This window comes from Mustela erminea, chromosome 5 (genome assembly GCF_009829155.1).
Source record: "Mustela erminea isolate mMusErm1 chromosome 5, mMusErm1.Pri, whole genome shotgun sequence".
Classification (NCBI taxonomy): Eukaryota; Metazoa; Chordata; class Mammalia; order Carnivora; family Mustelidae; genus Mustela; species Mustela erminea.
In genome coordinates, this window is record NC_045618.1 from 59101903 (window position 1) to 59122188 (window position 20286).

The following is a 20286-nucleotide window of genomic DNA, read 5'->3' on the forward strand; positions in this document are numbered from 1 at the left end:
GGAAGAAAGACTGCAATGACAATATGGAGAAAGAAATGGTGTCTGTGATAAAACGGATAAAGATCCAGGGATAGGGCGCCTTGGTGGTCAGTTAAGTCCTTTGGCTCAGGTCATGATCCCAGGGTGGTGGGATCAAGCTCACTGCCCTGCAGGAGGCCTACTTCTCCCTCCCCCACTCCCCCTGCTTGTGTTCCCTCTCTGCCTGCCTCTGTCAAATAAATAAAATCTTTTTTAAAAATTAAAAATCTATATATATCCCGGGATCAAGAGAGATAAATACAGGTAAAATTCAGCCACTAGTTCATTAACTACGTATTAAACACTAACTTTGTTCTAGGAATCTCATGCCAGGTCTTAGGGATACAAAGATGAGAGGACTTCCTAGGTGCCTGGAGCTGATGGAAACAGGGATGTCCTGTTGCAGAATTACAAAGAGTGCCCTCTATAGAGTTGTGCAGTGAGATGGCCATAGGCATGCAAACCAGACTTGACCAATTACATGTAATAGGTATTATAAGAGTCATGAAATCTGTGGGAGCAAAGAGAGCAACTGAAATTACCCGAGTGAGTTAGGGATGGCCTTACAGAGTAGGTGGTATCTGAGCTGACTTCAGAAAATGAGTGGAGGGTTGCCAGGCAGAGAAGGAGGAAAGGTCTACCATGCATTGTGTCAGGAATATAAAACTTTTCTAATACCTCAAATCTGTGTTCCTTAGGATGCCTATTTTAAAAATAAGCAACCTAGTATGCAATTAGGTAATTTTCTTAAAGTCACAAAATCAATGAAAACTCACTTAATTTTTTTTAAACTCACTTTAATCAAGATTTTAGTGTCTTGCTTTTTCATTTCAGTAATAAGGACAACCAACTTAAAATCCCACTCTGAATTGCTTGTCACTCTCGCCATGTGGAAATATTAAATGCTGTGTAGAAACACTGGAAGTTTCCAGGAAATTTCGTGCATTTTATCCAACTTCTCGTTCCTTCTGAACAGTAGCAGGAAGTTAAAAGAAGTCAGTAGGACAAGTCAGCAATTTAGTGGAATTCGATGCAGGTCACAGTGCCTCTTTGCTTTAGAATTTAAAAATCTAGAGGTGAGAAAGGTTTAGATAATAATTAGCCTCAGACTCAACGGTAGGGCATGAAATTCACAGCACTTCTGCAGCAAAAAGGTCATCTGGTCTACAAGCAATCTCAGAACCCAGAATTTGCTGTTCTGCCTTCTCTAACAACACTGGACAGAGAAAAAAGTAGCTTTCTTTACTAAATGTTCAGCATAAAAAGCAATTTGCCTTAAGAGTGAAGCAACTTTAGGGGCACCTGGGTGGCTCAGTCATTAGGCATCTGCCTTTGGTTCCGGTCATGATTCCAGGGTCCTGGGATCAAGCCCCTCACTGGGCTCCTTGCTTGACAGGAAGCCTGCTTCTCCCTCTCCCCCTCCCCCTGCTTGTGTTCCCTCTCTTGCTGTGTCTCTCTCTGTCAAATAAATAAATAAAATCTTAAAAAAAAAAAAAAGAGAGTGAAGCAACTTTAAAGACTTAAATTTAGAGCTAAGAAGAAAATAAAGAAATAAAAGAAGAAAATAAACCAAGGGTTCTAGAGTAGTGTTTTAATCTTTTTAAAGTAATTTGAACACTTGCAAAGCATGTTTCCAAGATGTAGTATTTCCTTAGCTGCCATGATTTGTCATCTGGGTCAGATGATAAATATGCTAAATATGCTCAGACTATTGGTTTTATCATTTAAATCTTTTAAAATTTGCCTTAAGAAGTGTGTGAGATTTCCCATGAGAAAGTATAGCACTGAAAAATCAGACCTCCTTGGTTTAAATTCTAACTTCAGCCCGCTGGCAAATCACTAACTCTCTCTAAACCATAGTCCCCTCTACGGCAAACATGACGCTAATAATAGTTACCACCTCACAGGTTCCATAACAAGGATGAATTCAGAGGATCTGTGCAGATAACCTATCACATCTTAATCACTCAGTAAATAAACTATTTTTCTCCATTTTACTCCTGATATTTTCACTCTAAATTGATGGTAGGAAGAGATTTCTGAGAGTGCTTAGGTTTTTGTTTTGGGGGTTTTTTTAAAGATTTTATTTATTCATTTGACAGAGATCACAAGTAGGCAGAGAGGCAGGTGGCGGTGGGGTGGGGGGGGTGCTCCCTGCTGAGCAGAGAGCGGGATGCAGGGCTCTATCCCATGACTCTGCGATCATGACCCAAGCCAAAGGCAGAGCCCTTAACCCACTGAGGCACCCAGGTGCCCCGAGTGCTTAGTTTTAATACAGTTGCACTCCTATTTTATTTTGAGCTGCTTATCTTAATAGCTACAAAACATCTCTTTCTTCTTTTACCCCTAGTGTTAGAAAGCCTTAAGCAATGAATTTCAGTAGAGATGCAAGGGGTAAAGTGTGAATATATGCAAGAATATTTGAGAGAAGGGATAAAGAAAAGAAAGATCAAATGGATTAAAAATAATTGAAAAGGAACAATTATATTTAGAAAAATCTTCTAGTTATTGGTAAGGATCATTAAATAAGGGAAAGAAGAATCAGCTGGCTAACACAACTCCAGATCACAGCTCCCTACCTCTCCACAGGTTTGGATTGCACTGGAGTCACCAACTATTGTGTACCCACATCACCACTACCTAGTCAGGGCCAGCTCCTGACCCTCACCATCAGTGACACAGGTCCTTTAGGTTGCCTAACTTATCTAATCAGTCTAGGTGAGTCTAGGTAGGGAATAGATGCATTAAGATGTTTTTTAATCTTTAAAAATTAAAGGGAGGCCATTGTTTGGGAGCAGAGGAGTAAGTAAAAATGTAAACTTCTATTTCTGAACCTCAGTCAATGAATGGTAAACAGTTGGCTGTTGCTTACTGTACTTGATTTTAACTCTTTCTAGCAAGAAAAGTATCCCTTAATGTAGAAATGACTAATGACATAAGAAAGTGCTTGATTAATGACCAATCATTCTGTCTCCAGCTGTGAAGCAGGCTCACCTTGAAAACCTCTGGGAGAGTCTACTTGAAGCAGTGGTTTCATTTCAAAGGAAACCAAAGCACAGAGATGGAAGAGTAGGGGACAATAGGATAGGAATAGTTAGGAAAATCTTTCCCCTAAGTCTTCTTTAGAGTCTTCCAAAAGGAGAGCGCAGAAAGGAAAATACATAAATGAAATAAGTTCAAGTATAGTAGGAATCAAAGTTGAAATGAAAAGTCAAGGATTTGAGAGTCAAGAAACCTATCTCTCTTGTTTACTTCAGCTGTGACTCTTTATAAAATGTTGAAGAGGGTCACTGAAACTTTCAGCACTCAGTTTCCCTAACTGTAGTGCAAAGCCAAAGGTTCCCTGCTGAGAACAGCTAGACTAGCAAAAAAAATAAATAAACATCCACATTTGGGTGCTAATTGGATGGCCCAGTTTAATAGAACTTATTAAAAATTATTGGGAAGTTAAAAAAATCATTGGGGAGAAAAATCTTTGGTTTGATAATAAAAAGAGAGAATTTCTATAAGAAGAAACAGACAAAATCATAGAGATTCAGTGACTCTTATTTACTTGGTAGAATTAGAATGGTTACCCTTCATCCTATAAGGGAAATGCTTGAGAAGTTTGGGGACTGATAGACTGATCTGACTGATGCATATTCTGTTCTGTTCAACAAAATATGCATCAACATAGTATTTTACACATTACACAACATAATATTTTACATATTACACAACATAATATTTTACACACGTTGCATTTTTTTTAAATTTTGAAGACAGAAATTAATCTTTTCCTAGCCAAAATATTTTAACAATAACCACTGCCAAAGGAAATGTAGGAAAGGTACCAATAACCTTTCCAATAAATGTAGGAAATGTAACAATAACTATTGTCAAAGGAAAGGTAGAAACCATGTTTTGATCCCATTTCTCTCCCTACCCACTGCCTACCACCAAATAATTTACATTTTCTATGGCAAAGTATGCCTCAGTGATGAGAAAAGACCAATGATTTGGTTCCTTTTCAAATCATAACAAGTCTATATTTTCTAGGATTTTAGAGATCCTACTCTGAAGCCCATTGTTCATGTAGTTGCAAAGTCCTATCTCTCCATTTCCCTCATCAGAACCCCATAGCTCTACCAACAAGTTGATCACTGTCAGCAGTACCATCACCAGTTAGGTATCCACTCCCAACTTTGCCATGGCAGTCAGCCAGCTTTTCCCCTACTGTCCTCCCACCACCAGTCTTCTGAGTGATGCACTCAGCAACCACACCCAGAAGTCAATGCAAGTTGGCCAGCTAGTGCTTACCAAGCCAAAGCTCTGTGCCCAGTACCATGCAAAGCACAAAAGGACACATAAAAAATCCTAGACATACTTCATAGTCACAAAGAGCTCACAGACTTGTTGAGAAACAGATAAAGTTTGAGAGGATAAGACAGTAAAAACTGCCAATGTGACATGGTAAAAACAATGGTCACAGCGATGATGATGATGGTGGTGGTGGTGGTGATTAGGCAGGATCTCAAATTTAACTTCTCTCTTTTTTTTTACGATTCTATTTATTTATTTATTTGACAGGCAAGGGATCAGAAGTAGTCAGAGAGGCAGACAGAGAGAGAGAGAGAGGAGGAAACAGGGTCCCTGCTGAGCAGAGAGCCCGATGCAAGGCTCGATCCCAGGACCCCGAGATCATGACCTGTGATGAAGGCAGAGGCCCAAACCACTGAACCACCCAGGCTCCCCATAGTAGTCCTTTGAGATAATACTCAGCTGCATGCTGCCCATTTTCCAAAAAAGTAAAATCTTTGAAAGGAATAGTCCTCTCTATCCAGCTGGTTTCGTGTAGCTCTGAGCAAATTTTGCTCCATCTATGGCCTTTAATAATATTATCACTCTCCCAAAACTAGATTTATTTCTATCTAGCTTCAATCACCATAAGCATAAATAAATAAATAAATAAATAAATAAATAAATAGTGTGTTTATAACAGATATGTAGAGCAGGCATTGTTATTCTTGACCCAATAAACTAAGACCCAGAGAGTTCACCAATAATTTAGAATAACTGTTATGAGCTGAATTGTGTCCCCCCAAAATTCATATGTCACAGTCCTAACTCCCCCTATCTCAGCCTGTTATTATATTTGAAGATAGAGTCTTTAAAGAAGTAATGAAATGAGTTCATTTAGCTGGGCCCTAATATAGTATCACTGTGTCCTTATAAAAAAGATGAAATTTGGGTACTGAGAGGCATAGCAGGAAGACCATGTGAATACACAGGGAGAAGATGAACATCCAACAAGCCAAGGAAAGAGACCTCAGAAAAAACTCACCCTGGCAACACAGTGATCTCAGATGTCTGGTCTCCAAAAGTCTGTTTAGACTACCCAGTCTGTAGTATTTTGTTATCGCAGCCCCAGCAAACTTATACAGCAGGCAACCTCTAAAAACCTCTCTAGTACATTCAAATGTACAACAAAAACACAGGGGTTTTGTCTCTTTTGTTACCAGCATTAGGTTTTGCATACTTCAGCAATGTCTGCCACAATAGGTGTTCAATAATATTTGTTGAATTAATGAATGAACACAATCTTTTTAGTTAATTCACATTATAAATTTAGTGCAATTTACCAACCCAAGCAGAAAATCAAACTAGAAAAGTGACTTCCTCAACCGAGGGGAAAAATCTACAGCAAATAATCCACTGAAAATGGACAGAGGAACTAAATAGACACTTTTCCAAAGAAGACATCTAGATGTTCAAAATCATTAATCATCAGAGAAATGAAAATCAAAAACACAATGAGCTATCACCTCATACCTTTCAAAATGGCTAGAAGCAAAAAGATAAGAAATAACAATTATCAGCAGGATGTGGAGAAAAAGGAATGTTGGTGGAAAAATAAATTTTTCAGGGGCGCCTGGGTGGCTCAGAAAGTTAAGCCTCTGCCTGCGGCTCAGATCATGACCCCGGGGTCCTGGGATCAAGCCCCACATCGGGCTCTCTGCTCAGCAGGGAGCCTGCTTCCCTCTCTCTCTGTCTCTGCCTGCCTCTCTGCCTACTTGTGACCTCTGTCTGTCAAATAAATAAATAAAATCTTTAAAAAAATAAATGAATAAAGAAATAAATTTTTCAGCCACTATGGAAAATAGTATGGAGGTTCTTCAAAAAATTTAAAAAAGAAATACCCTATAATCCAATAATTCCACTGGTGGGTAGTTACCCAAAGAAAACAAAAATACCAATTCGAAAAGATATATACATCCCTATGTTTATTGCAGCATTATTTACAATAGCCAAGATATGGAAATGACCCAAGGGTCCATTGATAAATGAATGGATTAAGAAGATGTGGGGTATATATACACAACAGAATATTACTCAGGCATAAAAAAGTGAGATCTTATAATGTGTGACAAGATGGATGGACCTACAGGGTATTATGCTAAGTGAAATATGTCAGAGAAAGACAAATACTATATGATTTCACTTACATGTAGAGTCTAGAAAACAGCAAATGAATAAGCAAATAAAAAGCAGAAACAGACCCATAAATAGAGAGAGGAAAATAGTAGTCACCAGAGGAGATGGGGTTTGAAGATGGGCAAAATGAATGAAGGATAGTGGAGGCTGGGGAGTACAGGTTTCCAGTTATGGAATGAATAAGTCACAGGAATAAAAGGTACAGCACAGGGAATATAGTCAATGATATTGTAATAGCATCGCTTGGTGACAGATGGTAGGTACACTTGTGCTAAGCATAGCATAACATATAAAATTGTCAAGACACTGTGTTGTACACCCAAGACTAATGTAACACTCTATGTCAACTATGCTTCAATAAATAAATAAATAATCCTACATTTATATGCTAGGTAATTTCTAATGATTGTTTAAAAAAAAAATTTTTTTTTAAAGGCGTGCCTAGGTGGCTTAGTTGGTTAAGTGTCTACCTTCAGCTCAGATCATGATCCCAGGGTCCTGGGATTGGGCTCTGCATCAGTCTCCCTGTTTTGCAGGGAACCTGCTTCTTCCTTTAGTTCTGCCTGCCACTCCCTCTCCAACTTCTGCTTGTTCTTTCTCTCTCTCTGCTAAATAAATAAGTACAACCTTAAAATTATAATGTAAAAGAAATTTTTTAAGATCAAAACAACAAAAAGCCACAAATGTCATTATTTCTATAAATGTTACTAAGTTATATCCTTGAGGTAAAAACCTCAAATTATGGAGAGGTGACAAAAATATTTTATTTGACTTTTCATATATGTTTGTATAGCCAGAGTCCTCCTAAAGTCGATGCCTTATTTTTTTCTATCACTGTCTCACTGATCTCTTCCAAATCTTGCTGGTTATTAGAAATACATTTAGCTCCATTTTATAAATAGAGAAAGTAAATTAGCAATTTAAAGACTATTCTTCAGTATTTGAGAGCAGGCTCATAGGGAAGGCAGCTGAACCACATGAAGACAGTTATATAGGTGCACTTGGGAGAGGTAGGGGAAAGGACAGGAAGGAAAGAATGGAGGGGAATCACAGTATTCGTGGCCCCCTCATGAATTTAATCATAACCAGAGTTCAGCAATTTACAACCTTTTCACATTCTGTCCAAAGTGTTTGGTTCCTTAAGTATCTCCATGATCTAATTAGAAGGCCTTGACCTCTAGGTAAGCAGTTCCTTCCTTCCTTTCTTTCTCTCTCTCTCTTTCTTTCTTTCTTTTTCTTTCATTCTTTCTTCAGTAACTACTTGTAGAGCACCTACTATGTGCAAGACACTCTTATAGGCCCTAGTAATGCTACTGTGAACAAAGCAGACATAAATTTCCCTGCCCTTACAGAGCTTATATTCTAGTGGTGGAGATAGAAAAATAAAAATGATACATAAACATACAACTAGATAGTATTAGGTGCTAAGGAGACAAAATAAAACAGGGATAAAGGATATAAAATGTGAGTGGTGGGTTAAAATAATAGGTTAGTCAAGAAAAGTATCAAGGTGAGAGAGGAGGCCAACTATAGGAGAGAACACTGAAACACATTCTTACCTTCTCAAGCAGTATCCTGGGCTCTGCATTCCAACAGCCTGGCTTCCATTCACAGCGCCTCTCTTTATTGTGTGAATTTGAGCAGATTACCCAAGTTTTCTGTGTCTTAAATTCTTTATAAAATGAGGATAATTATGCTAAAATTGTAGAGTTGTAAGAAATTAGTGCAAAAAAAGTCAAGTGCTTAAAACAGTGCCTGACCTATATGATTTCAATAAATATTAGTTTTTGTAATTACTTTATTATTATTATTATTATTTCTGGGATTTGATTTTAACATTGTAAAAATAAGGCTAAATAAAGCCAGACTACCTCACTAGACTGTTTTGGAAATCAGATGAGAGAAGACAAATGAAGAGTTCTTGGAGCCTCGGTCACAGTAAGTGCTAAATGTATGCTTCTTGTTCTTGTCACTGTTATAACCAGGTGAAATTTTTCTTTCCTTAACTGCAATAACATTCTTCTTGGAAAAAGAGTCTTTGGGAATAGAAAGTGAAATCCTAAGGGCATGGACATATGTCTACAATAACCTAAGGAAGAAAAAGAAAGGAGAGCTAGTTAAGTTACTCTGCACTTGAAAACAACTGGGTGGAGGACTGGAAGAAAAGGCAAAGCAGATGAGAAAAGGGGAAAAGAAGGAGATAGGACCCAAGGAGATATTGAGGCTAGGGATTTTACAGGGTGAAAGAACTGACCACCTTCTGTAAAGATGAGCTGGTGGAGAAACATTTTACAGAGGGGCGCCTGAAATTCAATTGGAAATTGTTTTGTTGTAACATGAACTTTTCTTGTTTGCCCATGCCACCAAAATCTTTACTGAAGACAATTATGTTAACAAGTGCTTTGTATGAATAAGTCTCTTGTGCAGATTGGGAAAGGTTTGGTGAGCCAGAAGTGACCATGAAAATATAAACTCAACAGGGGTTTGAAGAGATCTTAGAGAGGATTTCTATAGGGAATAGATAGAGCCTTTAGACAATCTTACCTAGTTCTCTGACATCTGAATGACAAAATTAAAAATAATGATCACAGCATTAGAAGGTAGGAGTGTGTGTGTGTGTGTATTGGTGATTAGAGGAGAGTAGATATTATGGATATCTTACATAATGGTGGAGACTGGTTAAGTAGTCTCTGTAAGTCTTTTGTCTGATGCTGGAGCTTGAAGTCCACAGGGCAAGTCATTAGGAAGAGAAGAGAAGACCTAAATTATGGGTGAGCAAGTACAATCTGGAGCCAAGGACAAGGACAAACTGGAACCTATATCAGTTATAGCAACCTCTAACCTTAATGATATGACGATACTTCCTTGAAGAAGCCAGGAACCTTTATCACAGAACTATATATATATATATATATATATAAGCCCCAAAGTCAGAGAACTTAAAGGAGGATCCCAGGACAGGTGGTTGCTGTTTAACTTTCAACTTCCAGACCCATTGTGAACATGTCTCTTGTGACCTATCCCAACCAAACACATTCAAGGAAGGGATTTCTAGGGAATGTAATTCAACCTAGCCGAGTTGACATATGACAAAGCCACGACACTCATAATTTTTGCTATCATATGAGCTAGTTATTTCATCCCCAATTGTAATTGAGAAAAATGAGGTTTGGGTGAAGGTAGGTAACTCGCCTGGAGTCAGAGAGCTAGTAAATGGCAGAGCTAAAATTCCAAATCCCTCTACTTTGCCTAATTAGACATATTAAGTAATAATGGTGCAAGTGGGAATAGTGATTTAATAGATATCCCAAGAGGAAACCTCCAGTATTCTTAAGTTCTATAAGAACTCCTTACAAATATAAAACACTTTGTAGTTTTCAATATTGTTCCTTATAAACTTTTCTCCTGAATCCTAACAACACTGTGAAAAAGGTAAGAGAATTTATTATCAATATTACATAGGTGAGAAAATTAATTATTTATACTTTCCTAAAACTACACAGCCAGTGGCAGAGCCAACTCTAGAAGCCAATTCTCCTGACTTAGCCCATTATTCCAGAGCCCCATTCAAATCAGAGTAGATGGTCAGAGTTGACAAATCAACCGGAAAAGAAAGGGAAGGAAAGATAACAAAAGACCCTACACAATAAATCTGGTGGCAATTCCGTTAAAAAATTTTTAAACTCAGTGTCCCAGATCTCCTCCTTGTCTGGCACAGGAGTTTACTTACCTACCTCATCCTTATTTTCATCCGTATCCCAGTAACAGAAACAAAACATTTCCTCATTACCTGACATGATGCACTAGGTTCTGAGTCCTTCTGGGTTCTGAGACAGGTGGTGGGCACTGAGTCCGTCCATTTTAGGGAGAAACAATGGTGTTATCTGTGAAAGGAGCCCAAATCCCACCTTTGTTTTACCAAAAAATAGAGATTCCCTCCTAACTATTTTGAATGTTGTAGCTTGATTTTATTCATTCCTTCTACAAACGTTTGTGGAACTTCTATCATGAGTAAGTGGAATATAAGGCAGTCTGTGGATACAACGTGAATCAAACATGGATTCCACCATGAAGGAACTTATAGGAAGTAAATGGGTGAGGTTTGAACATAAATCTATATATCACAAAATGTTGTAAGAGAAATTATAAAGTGCTATGGGAGTTCAGTTAGACATAATTACTTGTGGTTAGGGATACTAATGGAAGGCTTTATAGAACTAGAACTTGAAGATATTGTCTAAGGAAATCCGCTTTGAAAACATGGAGTCATTTAGATTGGCTGGTGCACCTGGCATGTGAGACAGAGAAGTGGGAAATACAGTTAGAAGGGTAGATTGGGAGTAATAGGAAATAAAGTTAGAAGGGTAAATTGGAGCCAGATTTGGTGGGCTTTGAAAGTTCTGATAAGGAATTTAAAATTCATGTGTGGACAATTGAAATTCTCAAAGATTGCTGGGGCAACTTGATACACTTGGATTAACTGTGGTTTGTAAAGTTTAAAGAAAAGCAAATCTCAACTAATTTTCAATACCAATTAAACATCATGAAATAAAGATTTATTAATTCTTATTAATTATAGGTAATTTATTAATCCTTATTAATAATTCTTATTAATTAGAGATAATTTATTAGTTCTGGCAATTATCCTTTCTGATGAATCCCTCATCCTCAATGATGAATGCCTGGGTTTGGATAGAGTAAGGCAAGAAAGAGAAATGTCCCACTGATAACTAGATCCAATGTTAAGCTTAATTTCCTCAAGCCACAGCATAACACCATTTTGTTGTCTTCAGTTATTGTTTTCTATAAGCCAATGGCCCTTGACTGGAAGAGAAATCCCCAGCCCATCTGAAGTTCTAGTAGAGGGAAAATAAAAACAGTCAAATCAGGACCTAATTTTCTGATGGATAGAAGCCATTACAAGGATGGTTGCCTCTGGAAGTATCTCAAGAGGACTCACATCAAGTCCATTCACTTCAATGACTAGGAAAATGAATAAACTTAGGGTAGACAGCTCATGAAGTTATCCATCCCTGTATCATCCAGCAGTCATATGATAATGTCCTAAGCTATAGTCATTGTATAACATTCACGTGAATCTTTATCCTCATGAGAGAAAATAAATCCAGTCGTTATACTAGCACTGTGTCCTAAAAAATATTTCACAGACTGAGACTATGAAAGAACACAGAAAATTTTTAATTAGTCCTTTAAATATGCATTTCTATGTGTATAAATATACAAGTATATAAAATACATTATTTTAATATTATATTATTTAATTTTATTATTATGTTATTTTTCATTAAAATAACTTTCTTCTTGAAGTGTGAAAATTGTCCATTCCCAATAACATGTTCCAAATATGAACAAGCAAATATCCAATTATCCCAATTTTTACTTTTTCTAGAAAAAAATAGAGACTATAATAGAAACCACCCCCATATGAATAAATGAATAAACTTAGGCTAGACAGCTCATGAACTTATCCATCTCTGCATCAGCCAGCAGTCCATGATAATGTCCTAAGTTACAGTGACTGTATAATAGTCACATGAAACTTTATAAATAGGTCATGATGACAACCAACATTTAATTAAACATTTTCACACATTTAACAATTAATTTTGACTGAAACTACTTTATAAATACCATTGTCTTCTTTGAGGGGCTTGAAAAGACAAAACTGGAACTCCAAGTCTAGATAGACTGGAGATTCCCCAAGAGAGGAAAGAGAGTGGCCAAACCCACAACCAGGGAGTTGGAAGGTTTCAGTCTTCCCTGAGCCCCCACCACCATTACTGCCCAAACACAAACTAACTCAGTCCCAATTCACCTTGTAAATTTTTTATTTTGTCTCCGCTATTATTCTCCTAATATGAAAACCATTCTCCATTGACGAACTGTTCTTAGGGCACGGGTGAAGCATATTAGGTTCAGAGAGCAATCAAATGAAAACAAAAGTCTTCCTTTCGCAGAAGTGTTGAGAATACATTCCTTCAGAGTTAAAATTAAACACCCTCATCTGACTTTTTTTTCGTGGCTGCAAACACTGGGTCTGTCTCAGGCCTTCCCTGGCCCTGAAAATTTATACCACTCCACAGAGGCCTCCAAGAGGCAAGAAACGAGCAGAATGAAAATGGAACAAATGACCCACAGCTCCAGTGCTTTGTTTCCAGGAGCAACTAATGTCCACTTCCAGAATCTCTGAGGCTGGAAATAATGGGAACGAGTGAAGGGAACTAATGTGGCCCAGGGGAAAAAAAAAAAAAAAATATCTGTGGACTGAATGGTTTGTCATTAAATTTCCCCACTGGGTCAACATACTGCCTCTTTGCAGCTCACCATATTTTGCCTAACCTCATCCACATTTAAGTCTATGGAAAGACAGGAGGGCCTTTTATGGGAAAATTCATTCATGTTTGGATTCAGGCGGACCTAAGAACCTTTAACAGCACTGTCATTACCCTGCGGGGCACACCACAGAGCAGCCAGCAAGTTCTCCCTCAATGGGCACAAAATTTCCTCTGGAATTTACAGAACAGAAATCTTAAATACACATCGCCGTAAGAACCAGATTACATAATGTCTCCATCACCCTCCTGACAGCTACAATTATGAGTCAATCCCTGGTTTAAATATGAAACCGGAAGCTCCGTGTTTCCCTCTGACTATGTGGCAGGCTAAGTCCAGCTCTCTGGGCCTGTCAGTTTGGAGATCTGAGCTGCTCCCACAGTCACTAATTTAGCCTGAGACCAAATGACGGGGTAATTAAAAGCAGCGCCCCAGAGACCTGCTCCAGGACCAGATGTTCTCCTTGTTCAACCATTGCCCACATAAGGAACAGAAATAGCCCCCCCCCCCTTTAATTTTTCCTTTTCTTTATCCTCCTCAGCTAATTTCCGGCTTCTGATCTTTTAATCCCACAAAATAAAAATAAAAGCCCCATTACCCGGAGATGACATGTTATTGAACACACGCCTTTAAGTTGTAATGCACCCTGGCAGTCTCGTCTTTGTACTTGGTGAAGCCTTCCAACTCTGGAGACTTTAAGTTGCCCTGGCAACCTCACATGACTAACAGCTCTAGAGAGCTCCACCTAGCTTCAAGGACTCCAATTGGAGTCAACAGGAGCCACCCCAGCACTTAGAAGCCCAGAGACTTAAGTAAATAGTATTGCTTTTTGGCTTTTAAGGAGCCAAAGACAGGCTGAATGAGGCGTCCCCTCCCCTTTTATTGTCCCAAAGACAGGACAAATAAAAGTCTCCACCCTCACTTCTAGAGAGCCCTGGCTAAGAAGGCCATGGGTCATCTGGTAAATAAAGGAGAGGTCTTCTTTTCACTTTCCTGGCTACTGGACAAATCACAAGATGGGAAAAATGAGAAGTTGAGCTAATAATTGAAATCTCAAAATGAAAGGACAGTATGTAATATAGCTAATCTGATCTTATCAAATCAGATGAACTAGGTTCCATATGTCCTTTGGGATCCAGGGCCTGGTCACTGTCTAAACTGCAGGCTTCCCTAGAATTAAAACACCAACAACCTTGAGCACCACCTTGGACATTAAGAGAATAGAGATGCAATCGTAATTCCATGGTCTGTGATTAGAGGCAAGCCACTTTTACCTCTCTGAAGTAACTTCTTAACTTGCAACAGGGAATCCTAGTTATCACTATCTTTACTTCCAGTACATGTCTCTGCAAATTTCACTCTCACCAACAATTTCTAGGCTTGCACAATTCTAGGTTTGTAAAATAAAAGGTATTACCAAATCCTGAGTATTTCCAGGTAAATAGACATAGTCCTTTAAAAAATAAATAAACCTAAATGGATAAAACATGATTGTTCACATGGGATTTTTTATTTCATTAATGGAATCAGACAAGAACTTTTAATTCTGGCCTTCAGTGACCTCTTTTGGATTATTCATTATTTGCTAGAGTCAAGTAGATCGATCTAAGCTACTACCTATTAATGACCAATCTGAAATGAGGATAAATCTGCTCTTTAAAAAATCTGATTGGGCTGCCTGGGTGGCTCGTGAGTTAAGCGGCTGCCTTCGGCTCAGGTCATGATCCCAGGCTGGGATCGAGCTCCCCATCGGGCTCTCTGCTCAGTGGAAAGCCTGCTTCTCCCTCTCTCTCTGCCTACTTGTGCTCTCTCTATCTCTCTGTCAAATAAATAAATAAAGTCTTTTTTTAAAAATCTGATTAATCAGAAGGAAAGAGAAATAATAATTTGGAGAAAACTCGGCCGTTATTCAAAGGAGGAGCACTGCTACTGATACTGTTGTACAACTTTTGTTCTATCCTAGAATCACTTCACATATGGGATTTGATATGGGTTGGATCCACCTGGCTAAACACACAAGAATGGGACGGTCTGAATAGTCCTAACTGTCAGGGATGACAGTCACATCAAGCCAACATAGTGCCTCAAATGACAGCCAAACAGAGCTACATGAGAAGAAATAAAGTTATGGGCAGCTGTGTGCTGGCATGTTGTACTCTGATACAAACAAGAAATTACTGGGTCTCATCTTTTTTTTTTTTTTTAAGATTTTATTTATTTATTTGACAGAAATCACAAGTAGGCAGAGAGGCAGGCAGAGATAGAGGAGGAAGCAGGCTCCCCGCTGAGCAGAGAACCCGAAGCGGGGCTCGATCCCAGGATCCTGAGATCATTACCTGAGCCAAAGGCAGAGGCTTTAACCCACTAAGCCACCCAGGCACCCCTGGGTCTCATCTTTAAATTGGACTTAATATTACTCACTTCGTGTGTGTGTGTGAGTGTGAGTGTGTGTGTGCGCACGCGTATCTACGAAGGCATGCATTATGTGGGAATGGAGGAGATATGAGTGGAGCATCCATTTGCTCATGTGGTCACTTAAGTAGTATTTCCTGCAGATAACTGGATCTCTACTATCTCATATTTATGGGCTTCCTGATTGAGATGCAAGAGTGTGCTGTTAATTTTTTTTAAGATTTTTATTTATTTTACTTATTTGACAGACAGAGATCAATCACAAGCAGGCAGAGAGAGAAGTAGGGGAAGCAGACTCCCTGCCGAGCAGAGAGCCCAATTTGGGGCTCGATCCCAGGACTCTGGGATCATGACCTGAGCAGAAGGCAGAGGCTTTAACCCACTGAGCCACCCAGGCGCCCCTGTTAATTTTTTTTATGGGAAAAGCTTTCATGCATACAAGGCCTCAGGGGAAAACCCTCAAGATAGAGGTCTAAACAAGACCTAACATAACAAGAACCATGGAGACATATTCAGATCAACATATAAGAAAACAATGATGCCCATGATGCATAGCCCTTACTGTTACTGTTCCACTTCCATGGAATATTTAAAGAATGAATGAAGAACAGACTATGCACACTCCTTGCAAATATGAAATATGATTCACATTTGCCGGAATTAAACATCCATTCCTTGGGAAAGAATGACTCCTTCACCTAAGTGTCCCTTTCTGCCTTGGGTCATTTCAGGAAACATTTGCAGCATGTTTGTGCTCTCAAAAATGTTTTTCTACTCTTCAAGCTTCTACTTAACTTCTGCCTAGACAAGGATCCCCAGTACCCACCTAGCTCCCTCTAGTTCTTGTTTACATTTGTAAGTGACAGAAAATAGCCAGCCAGTTAGTATTAATTCTTTACATTCCTGGATTTATTCATTCAGTCAACGTAGTTGTTGCTGACATGATGATTAGGGACTCCTCTGGGCTCCGAAAACAATGGAATACAAAAGATAGGTTCTTGTTCTCAATGAGGCATATTCTAGTGGAGAGAGAGAGAGAGAGAGAGAGATCAGACTATTAGCCCTAGTAATAAGTGTTCCCAAGTCAACAAAAAGGGAATCTAGGGGATCTTTTTACACAGACGTTTACCTGAGTTCCAGTCCCATACATCTGTCACCTGTGCCAGTAGATAAGGTGCCCACCTCCAATTTAGATAGAACTGCACAAGCACCCATATCTTTGTGATACAGGCTCTCTGGCCTTTTTTATATTCATTTTAACAAATGAAAAATATTAACTTTAGAGAGGCTATGTGGGTTCTGTAGGGCAACACGGTTGCCTCTATGGAAGGAGTAGGGGAATCTCAGAGAAGAATCGAGTATCAAAATAGCCGTCGCAACCTAGTCCTTCAACATTTGAAAACTACATCACTTTACACATCAGACTGTGACCATTTCTGGACCTGCCACATGCCCCACTCCATCTCTGAGAAAATGGAAAACGGGGAGCAGTGACCTCAGAAACAAGCGCAATTTCTTGCCCGCCTAAACCTTCAGAGCAAAGCAGGTGGTGGAAGGCATACCAAGGAGCCTTTCAAAGCAGGAACTCCAGCCTGCAGGTCAGCCTGGAACGCATCCAAACTGGGTTCCACCCACGGTGAAAACCAATCTGTTTATGGGTGTGCTTTTATGATGTTACAGAACGTCTGCGAGAGAGGGAGCTCAAGTTCCCGCCTGCTCGCTGAGTAACCCGCCCCACAAAGGTGCACACACATGCTCCGAGACAGAAAAAAGCTTGACGGTCCTTCCCTCCTCCCGGGCCTGCAATGAAACGCGCTTTAATTGCATCAAAGGGCTCTTCTCAATGGGGTTTCAGAGGCGCGAGAGCAGCGTTCCCGGCGAGGGTTCCTTTCCGGCTTGCCAGCATTCCTCGGCACTGCTAGGGGATGGGGATGGGGCTCCTTCGGGAGGGCCGGAGGCTCATTTCCATTCCTCTCGCATACAGCCTCCGTTGTGCGGGCCCGGCCTGCCGAGGGCAGCCGCGGCTGCCGGCGAACAAAGCCCCATTCATCCCCGGGGCGGCTTCCTCCCGGCTGCTCGCGGCCGCAGATGGGCTGGCCCCCGCACGCCATCCTGCAGACCCGGGCGCGCGGCCCGGACAGGCGCGCACAGGGCTCGATTCAGGAGGCTGCTCTGGCCGGGGCGACCCGGGCGTCTTTCTCAGCGGGCTCCACAATGGGGATCGGGTGAAACCCGCTTTCATTTCTGGGCGGGGGATTTGCGGACACTGAGTCTTTTCAGCGAGGAAATCCTCAGTTTGCTCACGGCTCGTCGGGAACGAAGATGTCAGTTCCCCCCGCCCTCCCCGGCTCCCCCACCCCTGCTCGTCGGGATGGTACGGTCCAAAGTTCTCCGAGCTGTGAGGGGACTTTGTTTCCCCTCCGGGGCCTCTGAAATCCCGACGAAAGGGTCACTTCCTGACTTTTGTGTCTCTTCAATCCAGTGCCTTGAAAGTTCTTACCCTCTTGTAGCGACTCACTACGCAATTACAAGTCTTCTCCGTCACTTTTTTTTCCAGGACTTAAACTAAATTCCTCCAGGTTGAAGTTTGGCACTGTGGCTTCACAACAAAACCGCTGTTTTTCTTCCCCCGTCTCACTCCTGGGAAAAAGAAAGAGAAGAAAATGCACTTCTTCACCACCCCCTGCTAATAGCCTTCAAGCTCATTTCCTCTGCCCCACACGTTAGACAACAACAGGTTAATGCTACAGAGAGCTCCAACGTCAAATAAAGGGGTCGCAGCCTCACTTCTAATTCCAGGCAGCTGGGGGCGAGGTGGGGGGGGGGGTGGTTGGGGGACGGGGGTAGTTGCAGAGCTGGGGCTGTATTCCTAGCCCACAATCTAAAGCAGAAACAGGCTCCAGATCCACATTCCGAGATTGAAAATGGCAGAATCAAAGAGCAACAGATATAAGAAGACTTATCAACCCTAATCCATTCATTTTACAGATAAAAAGCAGATAAGATCTCTGAGGGGAAATGACTTACCCACCCTTGGAAGAAAGCTGGGTCATTTTAGTAAAAATTGCCCTCAGGCAAACTTTCAAAATAACCTTAAAAATAATTTTCAATAAGAAAAGTCCCCCAAAACACTATTGTTCAAAAACCATTTATTTATGCCTCCCTTTACCCCTCAGTGTCAGAAAGGGCCTTCCCTTGAGTTGGTTGCAAAAGGTAAGAACCCAGGATTGAAATGAGGATTAGAGGAGATTCTGCAAGCGTTTTCACAGAGAATGTTCCCTGTGTTTCTTTTACTTCCTGCATTTTGAACATTGCTGACCTCTCTCCTCAAAGTAAAGTATTGCATCCTTGATGTGGCTTAAAAACACAACAAAATAAAAACTGGTTACTCACCACTTTAAGACTCCTTTCCTCTTGCTGGGAAAAAACCTTCAGAATCTTAAAACAAGATAGGGTTACTTCGCAATGGTTTTTTGAAAATGTACAAATGAATCAGTTATACAGACAGAGAAAAGGGAGAGAGTGCTTGCCACATACAAGGCACTATTCTAAGCCCTTGACATGCATTGCTTCATTGAATCCTCACAGCAACCTATGAGATTTACATTATTTTTCATCAGGATAAGGGTACTCTTGAGGTTTACTATTAATCTACTCCCATTTTACAGAAAAAGAAATCAAGGCTGAGAGACTTTCCCTTTATCAAGATCACATGTTAAGCGGCCAACCCAGGCAGTCTGACACCTGGCCTTGGTCTCCTTCATTTTAGGCTTTACTGAAATATTATGTACAAACACATGGGAATGCACCCGGGACACAGGTCTGCGATTTGGGAGCCAGGGAACTCCAGCCATAAACATAGGTCTTTTCTTCTTCTGAAAGGGGCCAGGAGGATATGCCTGAAGGCTATCAGAAGGAGAGTCTTCATCCTGCCTTGTCTGGAGAGACAGAGAGCCCCTGAGGCCTCACTAATTCAACACTAAAACTCCCCTTTCAGAATGCAACATGTCATGAGGTAATAGTCTCGACCTCTTCTGAGCTCCCTTGTGATTTTATTATTTTAAGCCATGCTTCTATAAAGTATAAGGGTGTCTCCATTTGCTTCATCAAACAAAACTTAGGTTCAAGTTCAGATCTGCCACTTCCAAGAGATAAAACTTAGGGAAATTTCTTTAAACACTCTAAATCTGTTTCCTCATCGATAAGCTGGAGAAGATGAGAACGTGTACCTCATTGGGTTGAGAGGATTAAATGACGTGATATCATTGTTCATTATAGTTTTATCCTACAGTAAGCATTTGTATCAATCCATGTAGACTGTGGTTTAAACAAACAAATCTTAATTGTAACAATATAGATTTCTTTCCCGCTCACTCTATGTTCATCCCAAGAGAGCTGGAACCCTGCCCTACCTCTCTTCACTTGGTACTACTGTATCTGTCATCTCAAACCTGGCCTGTTGTCATGGCAGAGGGGACAAGAGAGCATTGGAGAATAATTATACTGGTAATGAAACGCTCAGCCTGGAAACAACACACATCACTTTCCCTTATAACTCATCATCCAGAACAAATACACTCCCCCCCCCCCATCTTGCCTCCCAACTACAGTTTAAGGCCAGAAAGTACAATTCTACCATATGCCCTGAACAGGGGGTGGGGGGGGGGGGGGATGAGAATGCATGGTAATCATCAATGACTAACACCACACGCAATAAACAATTGGTATTCTTCTTCCTTAGGATAGCAAATAACTTCTTTTTGGTAACTTCCAAATTTCTAGTTCACGCAGGAGACTTCAGAGCAGGCTCATCAGAGAAAGCTCTGTGATCTCAGGAGTCATGTTTTGATAAGATTCAAAGATGCCTGCAGGTTGCACCTACAAAGGTGTTCTCTGGCTTCTTAGGATTCCACCTTCCCCTTCAGAAGCAATGAAATAAAACTAAAACAAATGAACATAAACAAAACGCTCCCCTTTAGCATACTCACCTTAGGGTTCATAGTGGAAGGAAGCAGAAAATATGCAAAT

General features: G+C 40.3%; 1 long non-coding RNA gene across 1 annotated transcript; it reads right to left on the reverse strand.

Moving 5' to 3' along the window:
• Positions 1-265: 265 nt before the first annotated feature.
• LOC116590876 lies at positions 266-13527 on the reverse strand. The gene is made up of 5 exons (XR_004285779.1): positions 13445-13527; positions 10283-10376; positions 9155-9209; positions 8052-8188; positions 266-1088 (listed from the first exon to the last, which is right to left on the reverse strand). It is a non-coding gene; the product is annotated as an uncharacterized LOC116590876 (long non-coding RNA).
• Between the last annotated feature and the right edge of the window lie 6759 nt (positions 13528-20286).